The 21,615-nt window shown below is 31.2% G+C and overlaps 6 non-coding genes across 6 annotated transcripts; all 6 read left to right on the top strand.

Moving 5' to 3' along the window:
• Nucleotides 1–3,105: 3,105 nt before the first annotated feature.
• On the top strand, nucleotides 3,106–3,177 carry TRNAP-AGG (transfer RNA proline (anticodon AGG)). The gene has a single exon. It is a non-coding gene; the product is annotated as a tRNA-Pro (tRNA).
• A 915-nt stretch (nucleotides 3,178–4,092) lies between these two features.
• TRNAP-AGG (transfer RNA proline (anticodon AGG)) lies at nucleotides 4,093–4,164 on the top strand. The gene has a single exon. It is a non-coding gene; the product is annotated as a tRNA-Pro (tRNA).
• A 4,030-nt stretch (nucleotides 4,165–8,194) lies between these two features.
• On the top strand, nucleotides 8,195–8,266 carry TRNAP-AGG (transfer RNA proline (anticodon AGG)). The gene has a single exon. It is a non-coding gene; the product is annotated as a tRNA-Pro (tRNA).
• Nucleotides 8,267–9,183: 917 nt separating this feature from the next.
• TRNAP-AGG (transfer RNA proline (anticodon AGG)) lies at nucleotides 9,184–9,255 on the top strand. Its single transcript has one exon. It is a non-coding gene; the product is annotated as a tRNA-Pro (tRNA).
• A 991-nt stretch (nucleotides 9,256–10,246) lies between these two features.
• On the top strand, nucleotides 10,247–10,318 carry TRNAP-AGG (transfer RNA proline (anticodon AGG)). Its single transcript has one exon. It is a non-coding gene; the product is annotated as a tRNA-Pro (tRNA).
• A 3,958-nt stretch (nucleotides 10,319–14,276) lies between these two features.
• Nucleotides 14,277–14,348, top strand: TRNAP-AGG (transfer RNA proline (anticodon AGG)). Its single transcript has one exon. It is a non-coding gene; the product is annotated as a tRNA-Pro (tRNA).
• The last annotated feature ends 7,267 nt before the right edge of the window (nucleotides 14,349–21,615 follow it).

A 21,615-nucleotide genomic window follows, 5' to 3' on the forward strand; every position in this document is an offset into this window, starting at 1 on the left:
CGTCAAAATGACGTAAGATGTATTTAGACCCCTTCACCATCACATTGTACCCCTTCATCATATCACTCTGTATCCCCTTCGCCATCTCACACCCTGTGTCCCCCTCTTTGCCATCTCATACCCTGTGTCCCCCTCTTCGTCTGCTATTACTATGTGCCCCCTCTTCGCCTGCTCTCACTATGTTCCCCCCTTCAGCATCTCACTGTGTCCCCCCCTTCAACATCTCACTGTCCCCCCCTTCAGCATCTCACTGTCCCCCCCCTTCAGCATCTCTTTCTGTCCCCCTCTTCAGCATCTCTTTCTGTTCCCCCCCCTTCAGCATCTCTCTGTCCCCCCCTTTCAAGTGCTCATTGATGCCCGGGTTTACTGGTGGGTACGGGCAACCAACACCAGAGGTCTACTGCCCCTCCCCCTTTGAACACACAGGTGTTTACCACAGACGTGATGTGTAGTTGACACTAGTGTGTGGTGCAGTACAGACAAAATTGAGCACCAGATCACCTCAGTTCAAACATGAAACAAACTTAATTTAACATCTTCCTCCAGCACAATAATTGTAACTGTTGCAAAAGTGCACTTTTTTTTGTTTTGTTTTTAATACCTTCCCCCTCTGCACAGTTTCTTCAGCAGGTATTATTGCTAGCTCCTTCACATTACATGGGAAGTGCCATCTTGTAGCGGCTGTTGCTTTCTTTTTCCTCAATCCTGTTTCTTTTTTATTTCAAATGGTAAGTAAGCCTTTAAAGACTGTAGTGTATGTTTGGTCCACCCATTGCACTCTGTTGAACATGGTTCTGACATTGTTTGTGATAGGCACATGTACAGTAGATTTCATATGACTCCTATGAACAGCGGAGGCAATCGTTTTATTGTTTGATTTATGAGACTGCTGCCTGTCGATTTTACTAGGAAGTTTTGACACTACTGAAGCACGAGACGGCAAAATATTCACAAGTAAAACGGTTGACCGTACATTGATAGGCTACAGTTTCATGGTTGTTGAATCACTACACTAAATGGCTGCTACAGGTTATAGGTGCATCTAAATAGATTATCAAACAATCAGTCTTGAGTTCTCGTTGACCGTTCTGAACGTCCTTCTGCATGTCTCTCTCTGTCCCTTTACTTACCTTCTTTCTTCATGTTCCGCTGTCTTCTGTCCTCTTTGCTGCTGCTTCTCACTGACACTGTCGGACGTGATGACGTCACGCCCGGCAGTCAGTGAGAGCAGTGAGGAGGATCCAGGCACTGGATGGGTAAGTTTGTTTTTTGTTTTTTTTCTTTCCTTCTTTTTTTGGAGGGCATTCACAGCACCCCTGTGACAGTGCCTCAGCACCCCAGGGAGCCGCGGCACACACTTTGGGAACCGCTGGTCTAGGAGTATGATTCTCTCTTAGGGTGCGAGAGGTCCCAGGTTCAAATCCCGGACGAGCCCATGACTTATAGTCATTTTCATCTTATTGTTTTTAGTTGATTCTGTAAAGCTAGCCATTTCAAGTTAGATTTTGTTAATTTCCGAAAATAGCTCTCATAACATTGTCCAAAACAAAATCCCTATGTATTAATTGGATGATTCTTTGTTAATGTTTCAAAAAGTCTCATGTGCCCAAACTGAATGAGACTATTCTTTGCAGGTACTTATGAATCTTGGCTTTATGACATTCAAGTGAGTAAATTAAGTAAAATGTGACTCCTAATAATAAAAACTTACACTTTCATAAGTGCATACTTCGTAAGAAAATCAACCATATGGAACCATATCAGATAAACAAATCTCTCCTACGTAGATGACCAGGAGTGTATTTAAAGAACAGTCTCATTTTGACACAAAACACAGCTACATCATGTTCTCTTGTGCTGCTTATTGGTCTAAAAACGTACTTCTCACATAGAGTGTGATAGATTCTCTGATTATTCCCCAGAAAAACCCAAACACTGTAGGCATCATATATAATAAAATTGCAATATTGAAATGGGTTTACATTGTAAAATGTCTAGTTAAAGGTAATATTTTCTCTACTTTACAAGTTTCTTTTTATCAGAATAAAATTTTTAAAATAATTACTTCTTTTTGCTTTTAAAAATTCGAAAAACGCACTTAAATCTTTGCTTCTGAATGGCTTGTTGGTCTAGGGGTATGATTCTCACTTAGGGTGCGAGAGGTCCCGGGTTCAAATCCCAGACGAGCCCATGACTTATAGTCATCTTCATCTTATTGTTTTTAGTTGATTCAGTAAAGCTAGCCATTTGAAGTTAGATTTTGTCAATTTCCAAAAAAAGCTCTCATAACATTGTCCAAAACAAAATCCCTATGTATTAATGGGATGATTCTTAGTTAATGTTTCAAAAAGTCTCATGTGCCCAAACTGAATGAGACTATTCTTTGCAGGTACTTATGAATCTTGGCTTTATGATTTTCAAGTGAGTAAATTTAGTAAAATGTGACTCCTATGGTTACATTTTCGATGACTTGTACATTTCTTTTCTATAGAAGACAGTAGTGTTCCTAAATAAATCTATATTAACTTAAGATATGAATAAATAAAGTCTTTTTTTTGAGTGTCTTTATTATTTACAGATATGATACTAATAAAGAGTAGGTACTTTGTAGGTACTGTGATTCTTGGCTTTCAAATTTTCAGATGTGAATGCTTAGAAAAATCTCAACATCAACAATATGTTATATTAATAAAAACTTACACTTTCATAAGTGTACTTCGTAAGAAAATCAACCATATGGAACCATATCAGATAAACAAATCTCTCCAACGTAGTTGACCTGGAGTGTATTTAAAGAACAGTCTCATTTTGACACAAAACACAGCTACATCATGTTCTCTTGTGCTGCTTATTGGTCTAAAAACGTACTTCTCACATAGAGTGTGATAGATTCTCTGATTATTCCCCAGAAAAACCCAAACACTGTAGGCATCATATATAATAAAATTGCAATATTGAAATGGGTTTACATTGTAAAATGTCTAGTTAAAGGTAATATTTTCTCTACTTTACAAGTTTCTTTTTATCAGAATAAAATTTTTAAAATAATTACTTCTTTTTGCTTTTAAAAATTCGAAAAACGCACTTAAATCTTTGCTTCTGAATGGCTTGTTGGTCTAGGGGTATGATTCTCACTTAGGGTGCGAGAGGTCCCGGGTTCAAATCCCGGACGAGCCCATGACTTATAGTCATCTTCATCTTATTGTTTTAAGTTGATTCAGTAAAGCTAGCCATTTGAAGTTAGATTTTGTCAATTTCCAAAAAAAGCTCTTATAACATTGTCCAAAACAAAATCCCTATGTATTAATGGGATGATTCTTAGTTAATGTTTCAAAAAGTCTCATGTGCCCAAACTGAATGAGACTATTCTTTGCAGGTACTTATGAATCTTGGCTTTATGATTTTCAAGTGAGTAAATTTAGTAAAATGTGACTCCTATGGTTACATTTTCGATGACTTGTACATTTCTTTTCTATAGAAGACAGTAGTGTTCCTAAATAAATCTATATTAACTTAAGATATGAATAAATAAAGTCTTTTTTTTGAGTGTCTTTATTATTTACAGATATGATACTAATAAAGAGTAGGTACTTTGTAGGTACTGTGATTCTTGGCTTTCAAATTTTCAGATGTGAATGCTTAGAAAAATCTCAACATCAACAATATGTTATATTAATAAAAACTTACACTTTCATAAGTGTACTTCGTAAGAAAATCAACCATATGGAACCATATCAGATAAACAAATCTCTCCAACGTAGATGACCTGGAGTGTATTTAAAGAACAGTCTCATTTTGACACAAAACACAGCTACATCATGTTCTCTTGTGCTGCTTATTGGTCTAAAAACGTACTTCTCACATAGAGTGTGATAGATTCTCTGATTATTCCCCAGAAAAACCCAAACACTGTAGGCATCATATATAATAAAATTGCAATATTGAAATGGGTTTACATTGTAAAATGTCTAGTTAAAGGTAATATTTTCTCTACTTTACGAGTTTCTTTTTGTCAGAATAAAATTTTTAAAATAATTACTTCTTTTTGCTTTTAAAAATTCGAAAAATGCACTTAAATATTTGCTTCTAAATGGCTTGTTGGTCTAGGGGTATGATTCTCGCTTAGGGTGCGAGAGGTCCCGGGTTCAAATCCCAGACGAGCCCATGACTTATAGTCATCTTCATCTTATTGTTTTTAGTTGATTCAGTAAAGCTAGCCATTTCAAGTTAGATTTTGTCAATTTCCAAAAAAAGCTCTTATAACATTGTCCAAAACAAAATCCCTATGTATTAATGGGATGATTCTTAGTTAATGTTTCAAAAAGTCTCATGTGCCCAAACTGAATTAGACTATTCTTTGCAGGTACTTATGAATCTTGGCTTTATGACATTCAAGTGAGTACATTTAGTAAAATGTGACTCCTATGGTTACATTTTCAATGACTTCCACATTTCTTTTCTATAAAAAACAGTAGTGTTCCTAAATAAATCTATATTAACTTAAGATATGAATAAATAAAGTCTTTCTTTTGAGTGTCTTTATTATTTACAGATATGATACTAATAAAGAGTAGGTACTTTGTAGGTACTGTGATTCTTGGCTTTCAAATTTTCAGATGTGAATGCTTAGAAAAATCTCAACATCAACAATATGTTATATTTATAAAAACTTACACTTTCATAAGTGCATACTTCGTAAGAAAATCAACCATATGGAATCATATCAGATAAACAAATCTCTCCAACGTAGATGACCTGGAGTGTATTTAAAGAACAGTCTCATTGTGACACAAAACACAGCTAAATCATGTTCTCTTGTGTTGCTTATTGGTCTAAAAACGGACTTCTCACATAGAGTGTGATAGATTCTCTGATTATTCCCCAGAAAACCCAAACACTGTAGGCATCATATATAATAAAATTGCAATATTGAAATGGGTTTACATTGTAAAATGTCTAGTTAAAGGTAATATTTTCTATACTTTACAAGTTTCTTTTTGTCAGAATTAAATTTTTAAAATAATTACTTCTTTTTGCTTTTAAAAATTCGAAAAACGCACCTAAATCTTTGCTTCTGAATGGCTTGTTGGTCTACGGGTATGATTCTCGCTTATGGTGCGAGAGGTCCCGGGTTCAAATCTCGGACGAGCCCATGACTTATAGTCATCTTCATCTTATTGTTTTTAGTTGATTCAGTAAAGCTAGCCATTTGAAGTTAGATTTTGTCAATTTCCAAAAAAAGCTCTCATAACATTGTCCAAAACAAAATCCCTATGTATTAATGGGATGATTCTTAGTTAATGTTTGAAAAAGTCTCATGTGCCCAAACATGTGCCCAAACAAAACCCCTATGTATTAATGGGATGATTCTTAGTTAATGTTTCAAAAAGTCTCATGTGCCCAAACTGAATGAGACTATTCTTTGCAGGTACTTATGAATCTTGGCTTTATGATTTTCAAGTGAGTAAATTTAGTAAAATGCGACTCCTATGGTTACATTTTCGATGACTTGTACATTTCTTTTCTATAGAAGACAGTAGTGTTCCTAAATAAATCTATATTAACTTAAGATATGAATAAATAAAGTATTTTTTTTGAGTGTCTTTTTTATTTACAGATATGATACTAATAAAGAGTAGGTACTTTGTAGGTACTGTGATTCTTGGCTTTCAAATTTTCAGATGTGAATGCTTACAAAAATCTCAACATCAACAATATGTTATATTAATAAAAACTTACACTTTCATAAGTGTACTTCGTAAGAAAATCAACCATATGGAACCATATCAGATAAACAAATCTCTCCAACGTACATGACCTGGAGTGTATTTAAAGAACAGTCTCATTTTGACACAAAACACAGCTACATCATGTTCTCTTGTGCTGCTTATTGGTCTAAAAACGTACTTCACACATAGAGTGTGATAGATTCTCTGATTATTCCCCAGAAAAACCCAAACACTGTAGGCATCATATATAATAAAAATGCAATATTGAAATGGGTTTACATTGTAAAATGTCTAGTTAAAGGTAATATTTTCTATACTTTACAAGTTTCTTTTTGGCAGAATTACATTTTTAAAATAATTACTTCTTTTTGCTTTTAAAAATTCGAAAAACGCACCTAAATATTTGCTTCTGAATGGCTTGTTGGTCTACGGGTATGATTCTCGCTTATGGTGCGAGAGGTCCCGGGTTCAAATCTCGGACGAGCCCATGACTTATAGTCATCTTCATCTTATTGTTTTTAGTTGATTCAGTAAAGCTAGCCATTTGAAGTTAGATTTTGTCAATTTCCAAAAAAAGCTCTCATAACATTGTCCAAAACAAAATCCCTATGTATTAATGGGATGATTCTTAGTTAATGTTTGAAAAAGTCTCATGTGCCCAAACATGTGCCCAAACAAAATCCCTATGTATTAATGGGATGATTCTTAGTTAATGTTTCAAAAAGTCTCATGTGCCCAAACTGAATGAGACTATTCTTTGCAGGTACTTATGAATCTTGGCTTTATGATTTTCAAGTGAGTAAATTTAGTAAAATGCGACTCCTATGGTTACATTTTCGATGACTTGTACATTTCTTTTCTATAGAAGACAGTAGTGTTCCTAAATAAATCTATATTAACTTAAGATATGAATAAATAAAGTATTTTTTTTGAGTGTCTTTTTTATTTACAGATATGATACTAATAAAGAGTAGGTACTTTGTAGGTACTGTGATTCTTGGCTTTCAAATTTTCAGATGTGAATGCTTACAAAAATCTCAACATCAACAATATGTTATATTAATAAAAACTTACACTTTCATAAGTGTACTTCGTAAGAAAATCAACCATATGGAACCATATCAGATAAACAAATCTCTCCAACGTACATGACCTGGAGTGTATTTAAAGAACAGTCTCATTTTGACACAAAACACAGCTACATCATGTTCTCTTGTGCTGCTTATTGGTCTAAAAACGTACTTCACACATAGAGTGTGATAGATTCTCTGATTATTCCCCAGAAAACCCAAACACTGTAGGCATCATATATAATAAAATTGCAATATTGAAATGGGTTTACATTGTAAAATGTCTAGTTAAAGGTAATATTTTCTATACTTTACAAGTTTCTTTTTGTCAGAATTAAATTTTTAAAATAATTACTTCTTTTTGCTTTTAAAAATTCGAAAAACGCACCTAAATCTTTGCTTCTGAATGGCTTGTTGGTCTACGGGTATGATTCTCGCTTATGGTGCAAGAGGTCCCGGGTTCAAATCTCGGACGAGCCCATGACTTATAGTCATCTTCATCTTATTGTTTTTAGTTGATTCAGTACAGCTAGCCATTTGAAGTTAGATTTTGTCAATTTCCAAAAAAAGCTCTCATAACATTGTCCAAAACAAAATCCCTATGTATTAATGGGATGATTCTTAGTTAATGTTTCAAAAAGTCTCATGTGCCCAAACTGAATGAGACTATTCTTTGCAGGTACTTATGAATCTTGGCTTTATGATTTTCAAGTGAGTAAATTTAGTAAAATGCGACTCCTATGGTTACATTTTCGATGACTTGTACATTTCTTTTCTATAGAAGACAGTAGTGTTCCTAAATAAATCTATATTAACTTAAGATATGAATAAATAAAGTATTTTTTTTGAGTGTCTTTTTTATTTACAGATATGATACTAATAAAGAGTAGGTACTTTGTAGGTACTGTGATTCTTGGCTTTCAAATTTTCAGATGTGAATGCTTACAAAAATCTCAACATCAACAATATGTTATATTAATAAAAACTTACACTTTCATAAGTGTACTTCGTAAGAAAATCAACCATATGGAACCATATCAGATAAACAAATCTCTCCAACGTACATGACCTGGAGTGTATTTAAAGAACAGTCTCATTTTGACACAAAACACAGCTACATCATGTTCTCTTGTGCTGCTTATTGGTCTAAAAACGTACTTCACACATAGAGTGTGATAGATTCTCTGATTATTCCCCAGAAAAACCCAAACACTGTAGGCATCATATATAATAAAATTGCAATATTGAAATGGGTTTACATTGTAAAATGTCTAGTTAAAGGTAATATTTTCTATACTTTACAAGTTTCTTTTTGGCAGAATTACATTTTTAAAATAATTACTTCTTTTTGCTTTTAAAAATTCGAAAAACGCACTTAAAACTTTGCTTCTGAATGGCTTGTTGGTCTAGGGGTATGATTCTCGCTTAGGGTGCGAGAGGTCCCGGGTTCAAATCCCAGACGAGCCCATGACTTATAGTCATCTTCATCTTATTGTTTTTAGTTGATTCAGTAAAGCTAGCCATTTGAAGTTAGATTTTGTCAATTTCCAAAAAAAGCTCTTATAACATTGTCCAAAACAAAATCCCTATGTATTAATGGGATGATTCTTAGTTAATGTTTCAAAAAGTCTCATGTGCCCAAACTGAATTAGACTATTCTTTGCAGGTACTTATGAATCTTGGCTTTATGACATTCAAGTGAGTACATTTAGTAAAATGTGACTCCTATGGTTACATTTTCAATGACTTCCACATTTCTTTTCTATAAAAAACAGTAGTGTTCCTAAATAAATCTATATTAACTTAAGATATGAATAAATAAAGTCTTTCTTTTGAGTGTCTTTATTATTTACAGATATGATACTAATAAAGAGTAGGTACTTTGTAGGTACTGTGATTCTTGGCTTTCAAATTTTCAGATGTGAATGCTTAGAAAAATCTCAACATCAACAATATGTTATATTTATAAAAACTTACACTTTCATAAGTGCATACTTCGTAAGAAAATCAACCATATGGAATCATATCAGATAAACAAATCTCTCCAACGTACATGACCTGGAGTGTATTTAAAGAACAGTCTCATTTTGACACAAAACACAGCTAAATCATGTTCTCTTGTGTTGCTTATTGGTCTAAAAACGTACTTCACACATAGAGTGTGATAGATTCTCTGATTCTTCCCCAGAAAAACCCAAACACTGTAGGCATCATATATAATAAAATTGCAATATTGAAATGGGTTTACATTGTAAAATGTCTAGTTAAAGGTAATATTTTCTATACTTTACAAGTTTCTTTTTGGCAGAATTACATTTTTAAAATAATTACTTCTTTTTGCTTTTAAAAATTCGAAAAACGCACTTAAAACTTTGCTTCTGAATGGCTCGTTGGTCTAGGGGTATGATTCTCGCTTAGGGTGCAAGAGGTCCTGGGTTCAAATCCCAGACGAGCCCATGGCTCCTTGTCATTTTCATCTTATTGTTTTTAGTTGATTCAGTAAAGCTAGCCATTTCAAGTTAGATTTTGTCAATTTCCGAAAATAGCTCTCATAACATTGTCCAAAACAAAATCCCTATGTATTAATGGGATGATTCTTAGTTAATGTTTCAAAAAGTCTTATGTGCCCAAACATGTGCCCAAACAAAATCCCTATGTATTAATGGGATGATTCTTAGTTAATGTTTCAAAAAGTCTCATGTGCCCAAAATGAATGAGACTATTCTTTGCAGGTACTTATGAATCTTGGCTTTATGACATTCAAGTGAGTAAATTTAGTAAAATGTGACTCCTATGGTTACATTTTCGATGACTTGTACATTTCTTTTCTATAGAAGACAGTAGTGTTCCTAAATAAATCTATATTAACTTAAGATATGAATAAATAAAGTTTTTTTTTGAGTGTCTTTATTATTTACAGATATGATTCTAATAAAGAGTAGGTACTTTGTAGGTACTGTGATTCTTGGCTTTCAAATTTTCAGATGTGAATGCTTAGAAAAATCTCAACATCAACAATATGTTATATTAATAAAAACTTACACTTTCATAAGTGTACTTCGTAAGAAAATCAACCATATGGAACCATATCAGATAAACAAATCTCTCCAACGTAGATGACCTGGAGTGTATTTAAAGAACAGTCTCACTGTGACACAAAACACAGCTAAATCATGTTCTCTTGTGTTGCTTATTGGTCTAAAAACGGACTTCTCACATAGAGTGTGATAGATTCTCTGAATATTCCCCAGAAAAACCCAAACACTGTAGGCATCATATATAATAAAATTGCAATATTAAAATGGGTTTACATTGTAAAATGTCTAGTTAAAGGTAATATTTTCTATACTTTACAAGTTTCTTTTTGTCAGAATTAAATTTTTAAAATAATTACTTCTTTTTGCTTTTAAAAATTCGAAAAACGCACTTAAAACTTTGCTTCTGAATGGCTCGTTGGTCTAGGGGTATGATTCTCGCTTAGGGTGCGAGAGGTCCCGGGTTCAAATCCCGCACGAGCCCATGACTCCTTGTCATTTTCATCTTATTGTTTTTAGTTGATTCAGTAAAGCTAGCCATTTCAAGTTAGATTTTGTCAATTTCCGAAAATAGCTCTCATAACATTGTCCAAAACAAAATCCCTATGTATTAATGGAATGATTCTTAGTTAATGTTTCAAAAAGTCTCATGTGCCCAAACATGTGCCCAAACAAAATCCCTATGTATTAATGGGATGATTCTTAGTTAATGTTTCAAAAAGTCTCATGTGCCCAAACTGAATGAGACTATTCTTTGCAGGTACTTATGAATCTTGGCTTTATGACATTCAAGTGAGTAAATTTAGTAAAATGTGACTCCTATGGTTACATTTTCGATGACTTGTACATTTCTTTTCTATAGAAGACAGTAGTGTTCCTAAATAAATCTATATTAACTTAAGATATGAATAAATAAAGTTTTTTTTTGAGTGTCTTTATTATTTACAGATATGATTCTAATAAAGAGTAGGTACTTTGTAGGTACTGTGATTCTTGGCTTTCAAATTTTCAGATGTGAATGCTTAGAAAAATCTCAACATCAACAATATGTTATATTAATAAAAACTTACACTTTCATAAGTGTACTTCGTAAGAAAATCAACCATATGGAACCATATCAGATAAACAAATCTCTCCAACGTAGATGACCTGGAGTGTATTTAAAGAACAGTCTCATTTTGACACAAAACACAGCTACATCATGTTCTCTTGTGCTGCTTATTGGTCTAAAAACGTACATCTCACATAGAGTGTGATAGATTCTCTGATTATTCCCCAGAAAAACCCAAACACTGTAGGCATCATATATAATAAAATTGCAATATTGAAATGGGTTTACATTGTAAAATGTCTAGTTAAAGGTAATATTTTCTATACTTTACAAGTTTCTTTTTGGCAGAATAAAATTTTTAAAATAATTACTTCTTTTTGCTTTTAAAAATTCGAAAAACGCACTTAAATCTTTGCTTCTGAATGGCTCGTTGGTCTACGGGTATGATTCTCGCTTAGGGTGCAAGAGGTCCCGGGTTCAAATCCCGGACGAGCCCATGACTTATAGTCATCTTCATCTTATTGTTTTTAGTTGATTCAGTAAAGCTAGCCATTTGAAGTTAGATTTTGTCAATTTCCAAAAAAAGCTCTCATAACAATGTCCAAAACAAAATCCCTATGTATTAATGGGATGATTCTTAGTTAATGTTTCAAAAAGTCTCATGTGCCCAAACTGAATGAGACTATTCTTTGCAGATACTTATGAATCTTGGCTTTATGACTTTCAAGTGAGTAAATTTAGTAAAATGTGACTCCTATGGTTACATTTTCGATGACTTGTACATTTCTTTTCTATAGAAGACAGTAGTGTTCCTAAATAAATCTATATTAACTTAAGATATGAATAAATAAAGTCTTTCTTTTGAGTGTCTTTGTTATTTACAGATATGATACTAATAAAGAGTAGGTACTTTGTAGGTACTGTGATTCTTGGCTTTCAAATTTTCGGATGTGAATGCTTAGAAAAATCTCAACATCAACAATATGTTATATTAATAAAAACTTACACTTTCATAAGTGCATACTTCGTAAGAAAATCAACCATATGTCACCATATCAGATGAACAAATCTCTCCAACGTAGATGACCTGAAGAGTATTTAAAGAACAGTCTCATTTTGACACAAAACACAGCTAAATCATGTTCTCTTGTGTTGCTTATTGGTCTAAAAACGTACTTCTCACATAGAGTGTGATAGATTCTCTGATTATTCCCCAGAAAAATCCAAACACTGTACACATTATATATAATAAAATTGCAATATTGAAATTGGTTTACATTGTAAAATGGCTATTTAAAGGGAATATTTTCTCTACTTTACAAGTTTCATTGTGTCAGAATTAAATTTTTAAAATAATTACTTCTTTTTGATTTTAAAAATTCGAAAAACGCACTTAAATTTTTGCTTCTGAATGGCTCGTTGGTCTAGGGGTATGATTCTCACTTAGGGTGCGAGAGGTCCCGGGTTCAAATTCCGGACGAGCCCATGACTCCTTGTCATTTTCATCTTATTGTTTTTAGTTGATTCAGTAAAGCTAGCCATTTCAAGTTAGATTTTGTCAATTTCCAAAAATAGCTCTCATAACATTGTCCAAAACAAAATCCCTATGTATTAATGGGATGATTCTTAGTTAATGTTTCAAAAAGTCTCATGTGCCCAAACTGAATGAGACTATTCTTTGCAGGTACTTATGAATCTTGGCTTTATGATTCTCAAGTGAGTAAATTTAGTAAAATGTGACTCCTATGGTTACATTTTCGATGACTTGCACATTTCTTTTCTATAGAAGACAGTAGTGTTCCTAAATAAATCTATATTAACTTAATATATGAATAAATAAAGTCTTTGTTTTGAGTGTCTTTATTATTTACAGATATGATACTAATTAAGAGTAGATACTTTGTAGGTACTGTGATTCTTTGCTTTCAAAGTTTCAGATGTGAACGCTTAGAAAAATCTCAACATCAACAATATGTTATACTAATAAAAACTTACACTTTCATAAGTGCATACTTTGTAAGAAAATCAACCATATGGAACCATATCAGATAAACAAATCTCTCCAACGTAGATGACCTGGAGTGTATTTAAAGAACAGTCTCATTTTGACACAAAACACAGCTAAATCATGTTCTCTTGTGCTGCTTATTGGTCTAAAAATGTACTTCTCACATAGAGTGTGATAGATTCTCTGAATATTCCCCAGAAAACCCAAACACTGTAGGCATTATATATAATAAAATTGCAATATTGAAATGGCTTTACATTGTAAAGTGGATAGTTAAAGGTAATATTTTCTATACTTTGCAAGTTTCTTTTTGGCAGAATTACATTTTTAAAATAATTACTTCTTTTTGCTTTTAAAAGTTGGAAAAACGCACTTAAAATATTGTTTCTGAATGTCTCGTTGTTCTAGGGGTATGATTCTTGCTGAGGGTGCGAGAGGTCCCGGGTTCAAATCCCGGACAAGCCCATGACTTCTTGCCATTTTCATCTTTTTGTTTTTAGTTGATTCAGTAAAGCTAGCCATTTGAAGTTAGATTTTGTCAATTTCCCAAAATAGCTCTCATAACATTGTCTGAAACGAAATGACTATGTATTAATGGGATGATTCTTAGGTAATGTTTCAAAAAGTCTCATGTGCCCAAACTGAATGAGACTATTCTTTGCAGGTACTGATGAATCTTGGCTTTATGATTTTCAAGTGAGTAAATTTAGTAAAATGTGACTCCTATGGTTACATTTTTCGATCACTTGTACATTTCTTTTCTATAGAAGACAGTAGTGTTCCTAAATAAATCTATATTAACTTAAGATATGAATAAATAAAGTCTTTCTTTTGAGTGTATTTATTATTTACAGATATGATACTAATAAAGAGTAGGTACTTTGTAGGTACTGTGATTCTTGGCTTTCAAATTTTCAGATGTGAATGTTTAGAAAAATCTCAACATCAACAATATGTTATATTAATAAAAACTTACACTTTCATAAGTGCATACTTCATAAGAAAATCAACCATATAGAACCATATCAGATAAACAAATCTCTCCAACGTAGATGACCTGGAGTGTATTTAAAGAACAGTCTCATTTTGACAGAAAACACAGCTAAATCATGTTCTCTTGTGTTGCTTATTGGTCTTAAAACGTACTTCTCACATAGAGTGTGATAGATTCTCTGATTATTCCCCAGAAAAACCCAAACACTGTAGGCATTATATATAATAAAATTGCAATATTGAAATATGTTTACATTGTAAAATAGCTAGTAAAAGGGAATATTTTCTATACTTTACAAGTTTCTTTTTGGCAGAATTAAATTTTTAAAATAATTACTTCTTTTTGCTTTTAAAAATTCGAAAAACGCACTTAAATCTTTGCTTCTGAATGGCTCGTTGGTCTAGGGGTATGATTCTCGCTTAGGGTGCGAGAGGTCCTGGGTTCAAATCCCAGACGAGCCCATGACTCCTTGTCATTTTCATCTTATTGTTTTTAGTTGATTCTGTAAAGCTAGCCATTTCAAGTTAGATTTTGTCAAATTCCGAAAATAGCTCTCATAACATTGTCCAAAACAAAATCCCTATGTATTAATGGGATGATTCTTTGTTAATGTTTCAAAAAGTCTCATGTGCCCAAACTGAATGAGACTATTCTTTGCAGGTACTTATGAATCTTGGCTTTATGATTTTCAAGTGAGTAAATTTAGTAAAATGTGACTCCTATGGTTACATTTTCAATGACTTGTACATTTATTTTCTGTAGAAGACAGTAGTGTTCCTAAACAAATCTATATTAACTTAAGATATGAATAAATAAAGTCTTTCTTTTGAGTGTCTTTATTATTTACAGATATGTTACTAATAAAGAGTAGGTACTTTGTAGGTACTGTGATTCTTAGCTTTTCAAATTTTCAGATGTGAATGCTTAGAAAAATCTCAACATCAACAATATGTTATATTAATAAAAACTTACACTTTCATAAGTGCATACTTTGTAAGAAAATCAACCATATGGAACCATATCAGATAAACAAATCTCTCCAACGTAGATGACCTGGAGTGTATTTAAAGAACAGTCTCATTTTGACACAAAACACAGCTAAATCATGTTCTCTTGTGATGCTTATTGGTCTTAAAACGTACTTCTCACATAGAGTGTGATAGATTCTCTGATTATTAACCAGAAAAACCCAAACACTGTAGGCATCATATATAATAAAATTGCAATATTGAAATGGGTTTACATTGTAAAATGTCTAGTTAAAGGGAATATTTTCTCTACTTTACAAGTTTCTTTTTGTCAGAATAAAATTTTTAAAATAATTACTTCTTTTTGCTTTTAAAAATTCGAAAAACACACTTAAATCTTTGCTTCTGAATGCCTCGTTGGTCTAGAAGTATGATTCTCGCTTAGGGTGCGAGAGGTCCCGGGTACAAATCCCAGACGAGCCCATGTCATTTTCATCTTATTGTTTTTAGTTGATTCAGTAAAGCTAGCCATTTGAAGATAGATTTTGTCAATTGCTCAAAATAGCTCTTATAACATTGTCCAAAACAAAATCACTATGTATTAATGGGATGATTCTTAGTCAATGTTTCAAAAAGTCTCATGTGCCCAAACTGACTGAGACTATTCTTTGCAGGTACTTATGAATCTTGGCTTTATGATTTTGAAGTGAGTAAATTTAGTAAAATGTGACTTCTATGGTTACATTTTTGATGACTTGTACATTTCTTTTCTATAGTAGACAGTAGTGTTCCTAAATAAATCTATATTAACTTAAGATATTAATAAATAAAGTCTTTCTTTTGAGTGTCTTTATTATTTACAGATATGATACTAATAAAGAGTAGGTACTTTGTAGGTACTGTGATTCTTGGCTTTCAAATTTTCAGATGTGAATGCTTAGAAAAATCTCAACATCAACAATATGTTATATTAATAAAAACTTACACTTTCATAAGTGCATACTTCTTAAGAAAATCAACCATATGGAACCATATCAGATAAACAAATCTCTCCAACGTAGATGACCTGGAGTGTATTTAAAGAACAGTCTCATTTTGACACAAAACACAGCTAAATCATGTTCTCTTGTGTTGCTTAATGGTCTAAAAACGTACTTCTCACATAGAGTGTGATAGATTCTCTGATTATTCCCCAGAAAAACCCAAACACTGTAGGCATCATGTATAATAAAATTGCAATATTGAAATGGGTTTACATTGTAAAATGTCTAGTTAAAGGTAATATTTTCTATACTTTACAAGTTTCTTTTTGTCAGAATTAAATTTTTAAAATAATTACTTCTTTTTGCTTTTAAAAATTCGAAAAACGCACTTAAATTTTTGCTTCTGAATGGCTCGTTGGTCTAGGGGTATGATTTTTGCTTAGGGAGCGAGAGATCCTGGGTTCAAATCCCGGACAAGCCCATGACTCTGTCATTTTCATCTCATTGTTTTTAGTTGATTCAGTAAAGCTAGCCATTTCAAGTTAGATTTTGTCAATTTCCAAAAATAGCTCTCATAACATTGTCCAAAACAAAATTCCTATGTATTAATGGGATGATTCTTAGTTAATGTTTCAAAAAGTCTCATGTGCCCAAACTGAATGAGACTATTCTTTGCAGGTACTTATGAATCTTGGCTTTATGATTCTCAAGTGAGTAAATTTAGTAAAATGTGACTCCTATGGTTACATTTTCGATGACTTGTACATTTCTTTTCTATAGAAGACAGTAGTGTTCCTAAATAAATCTATATTAACTTAATGTATGAATAAATAAAGTCTTTCTTTTGAGTATCTTTATTATTTACAGATATGATACTAATAAAGAGTAGATACTTTGTAGGTACTGTAAATTGTTGGGTTTCAAACTTTCAGATGTGAATGCTTAGAAAAATCTCAACATCAACAATATGTTATATTAATAAAAACTTACACTTTCATAAGTGCATACTTCTTAAGAAAATCAACCATATGGAACCATATCAGATAAACAAATCTCTCCAACGTAGATGACCTGGAGTGTATTTAAAGAACAGTCTCATTTTGACACAAAACACAGCTAAATCATGTTCTCTTGTTTTGCTTATTGGTCTAAAAACGTACTTCTCACATAGAGTGTGATAGATTCTCTGATTATTCCCCAGAAAAACCCAAACACTGTAGGCATCATATATAATAAAATTGCAATATTGAAATGGGTTTACATTGTAAAATGTCTAGTTAAAGGTAATATGTTCGATACATGAAGCATGAATTATAAATCATGAATCATGAATTCTGAATGGAATCATGAATCATGAATCATGAATTGAGTCATCAATCATGAATCATAAATTGAATCATGAATCATGAATCATAAATTGAATCACGAATCATGAATCATGAATTGAATCATGAATCATGAATCATGAATCGAATCATGAATCATGAAGCATGAATTATAAATCATGAATCATGAATAATGAATGGAATTATGAATCATGAATCATGAATTGAATCATGAATCATGAATCATAAATTGAATCATGAATCATGAATCATGAATTGAATCATGAATCATGAATTGAATCATGAATCATGAATCATGAATTGAATCATGAATCATGAATCGAATCATGAATCATGAATCAAGAATCATGAATCGAATCATGAATTGAATCATGAATCATAAATCATGAATTGAATCATGAATCATGAATTGAATCATGAATCATGAATCAAGAATCATGAATCGAATCATGAATCATGAATTGAATCAAGAATCATGAATCATGAATTATGAATCATGAATTGAATCATGAAACATGAATCGAATCATGAATTAAATCATGAATTGAATCAAGAATCATGAATCATGAATTGAAACATGAATCATGAATCATTAATTTATTCATGAATCATGAATCATGAATCGAATCATGAATCATGAATTTAATCATGAATCATGAATCATGAATTGAATCATGAATCATGAAACATGAATCAAATCATGAATCATGATTTAAGAATCATGAATCGAATCATGAATCATGAATCATGAATCATGAATTGAATCATGAATCATGAATCGAATCATGAATCATGAAGCATGAATTATAAATCATGAATCATGAATTCTGAATGGAATCATGAATCATGAATCATGAATTGAGTCATCAATCATGAATCATAAATTGAATCATGAATCATGAATCATGAATTGAATAATGAATCATGAATTATGAATTGAATCATGAATCATGAAACATGAATCGAATCATGAATCATAATTTAAGAATCATGAATCGAATCATGAATCATGAATCATGAATCATGAATTAAATCATGAATCATGAATCATGAATCGAATCATGAATCATGAAGCATGAATTATAAATCATGAATCATGAATACTGAATGGAATTATGAATCATAAATCATGAATTGAATCATGAATCATGAATCATAAATTGAATCATGAATCATGAATCATGAATTGAATCAAGAATCATGAATTGAATCATGAATCATGAATCATGAATTGAATCATGAATCATGAATCGAATCATGAATCATGAATCATGAATCAAGAATCATGAATCGAATCATGAATCATGAATTGAATCAAGAATCATGAATCATGAATTATGAATCATGAATTGAATCATGAAACATGAATCGAATCATGAATTAAATCATGAATTGAATCAAGAATCATGAATCATGAATTGAAACATGAATCATGAATCATGAATTTATTCATGAATCATGAATCATGAATCGAATCATGAATCATGAATTTAATCATGAATCATGAATCATGAATCTAATCATGAATCATGAATCAAATCATGAATTGAATCATGAATTGAATCATGAATCATGAACTGAATCATGAATCATGAATTGAATCATGAATCATGAATCATGAATCAAGAATCATGAATCGAATCATGAATCATGAATTGAATCAAGAATCATGAATCATGAATTGAATCAAGAATCATGAATCATGAATTATGAATCATGAATAGAATCATGAAACATGAATCGAATCATGAATTAAATCATGAATTGAATCAAGAATTATGAATCATGAATTGAAACATGAATCATGAATCATGAATCGAATCATGAATCATGATTTAAGAATCATGAATCGAATCATGAACCATGAATTGAATCATGAATCATGAATTGAATCATAAATTGAATCATGAATTGAATTTATGAATTGAATCATGAATCATGAATTGAATCATGAATCATGAATTATGAATTGAATCATGAATCATGAATTGAATCATGAATCATGAATCATGAATCGAATCATGAATCATGAATTTAATCATGAATCATGAATCAAATCATGAATTTAATCATGAATCGAATCATAAATTGAATCATGAATCATGAATTGAATCATGAATCATAAATTTAATCATGAATCATGAATCATGAATTATGAATTGAATCATGAGTCATAAATTGAATCATGAATCATGAATCATGAATCATGAATTGAATCATGAATCATGAATCATGAATCGAATCATGAATCATGATTTAAGAATCATGAATCGAATCATAAATCATAAATCAAATCATGAGTCATGAATTGAATCAGGAATCGAATCATGAATTGAATCATGAATCGTGAATTGAATCATGAATCATGAATTATGAATCATGAATTGAATCATGAATCATGAATCATAAATTGAATCATGAATTAAATCATTAATCATGAATCATGAATTGAATCATGAATCATGAATCATGAATCATGAATTGAATCGTGAATCATGAATCATGAATCGATTCATGAATCATGAATTGAATCATGAATCCTGAATCATGAATCATGAATTGAATCGTGAATCATGAATCATGAATCGATTCATGAATCATGAATTGAATCATGAATCATAAATCGAATCATGAGTCATGAATTGAATCAGGAATCAAATCATGAATTGAATCATGAATCATGAATTGAATCATGAATCGTGAATTAAATCATGAATCATGAATCATGAATTGAATCATGAATCATGAATTATGAATAATGAATCATGAATTGAATCATGAATCATAATTCATGAATCATGAATCATGAATTGAATCATGAATCATGAATCATGAATTGAATAATGAATTATAAATTGAATCATGAATCATGAATCATGAATTGAATCATGAATTGAATCATAATTTGAATCATAAATTGAATCATGAATCATGAATTGAATCATAAATTGAATCATGAATCATGAATCATGAATTGAATCATGAATCATGAATCATGAATAATGAATCGAATCATGAATCATGAATTGAATCAAGAATCATGAATCATGAATTATGAATCATAAATTGAATCATGAATCATAATTCATGAATCATGAATCATGAATTAAATCATGAATTGAATCATGAATCATGAATTGAATCATGAATCATGAATCATGAATTGAATCATGAATCATGAATCATGAATTGAATCGTGAATCATGAATCATGAATCGATTCATGAATCATGAATTGAATCATGAATCATAAATCGAATCATGAGTCATGAATTGAATCAGGAATCGAATCATGCATTGAATCATGAATTATGAATTGAATCATGAATCGTGAATTAAATCATGAATCATGAATCATGAATTGAATCATGAATCATGAATTATGAATAATGAATCATGAATTGAATCATGAATCATAATTCATGAATCATGAATCATGAATTGAATCATGAATCATGAATCATGAATTGAATAATGAATCATTAATTGAATCATGAATCATGAATCATGAATTGAATCATGAATTGAATCATAATTTGAATCATAAATTAAATCATGAATCATGAATTGAATCATAAATTGAATCATGAATCATGAATCATGAATTGAATCATGAATCATGAAACATGAATCATATATTGAATCATGAATCATGAATCATGAATAATGAATCGAATCATGAATACTGAATCGAATCATGAATCATGAATCTAGAATCATGAATCGAATCATAAATCATGAATTGAATCAAGAATCATGAATCATGAATTATGAATCATGAATTGAATCATGAATCATAATTCATGAATCATGAATCATGAATTAAATCATGAATTGAATCATGAATCATGAATTGAATCATGAATCATGAATCATGAATTTAATCATGAATCATGAATCATAATTTTAATCATGAATCATGAATTTAATCATGAATTATGAATCATGAATCAAATCATGAATTGAATCATGAATCGAATCATAAATTGAATCATGAATCATGAATTCAATCATGAATCATGAATTCAATCATGAATCATGAATCATGAACCATGAATTCAATCATGAATCATGATTTAAGAATCAAGAATTGAATCACGAATCATGAATCATGAATTGAATCATGAATCATGAATCATGAATCGAATCATGAATCATGAATTATGAATCATGAATCATGAATCATGAACCATGAATTCAATCATGAATCATGATTTAAGAATCAAGAATTGAATCACGAATCATGAATCATGAATTGAATCATGAATCATGAATCGAATCATGAATCATGAATTATGAATCATGAATTATGAATCATGAATCATGAATTGAATCATGTATCATGAATACTGAATGGAATCATGAATCATGAATTGAAACATGAATCATGAATTGAATCATAAATTGAATTATGAATTGAATCATGAATTAA

This window comes from Mixophyes fleayi, unplaced genomic scaffold (assembly GCF_038048845.1).
Source record: "Mixophyes fleayi isolate aMixFle1 unplaced genomic scaffold, aMixFle1.hap1 Scaffold_52, whole genome shotgun sequence".
NCBI classification, from domain to species: Eukaryota; Metazoa; Chordata; class Amphibia; order Anura; family Limnodynastidae; genus Mixophyes; species Mixophyes fleayi.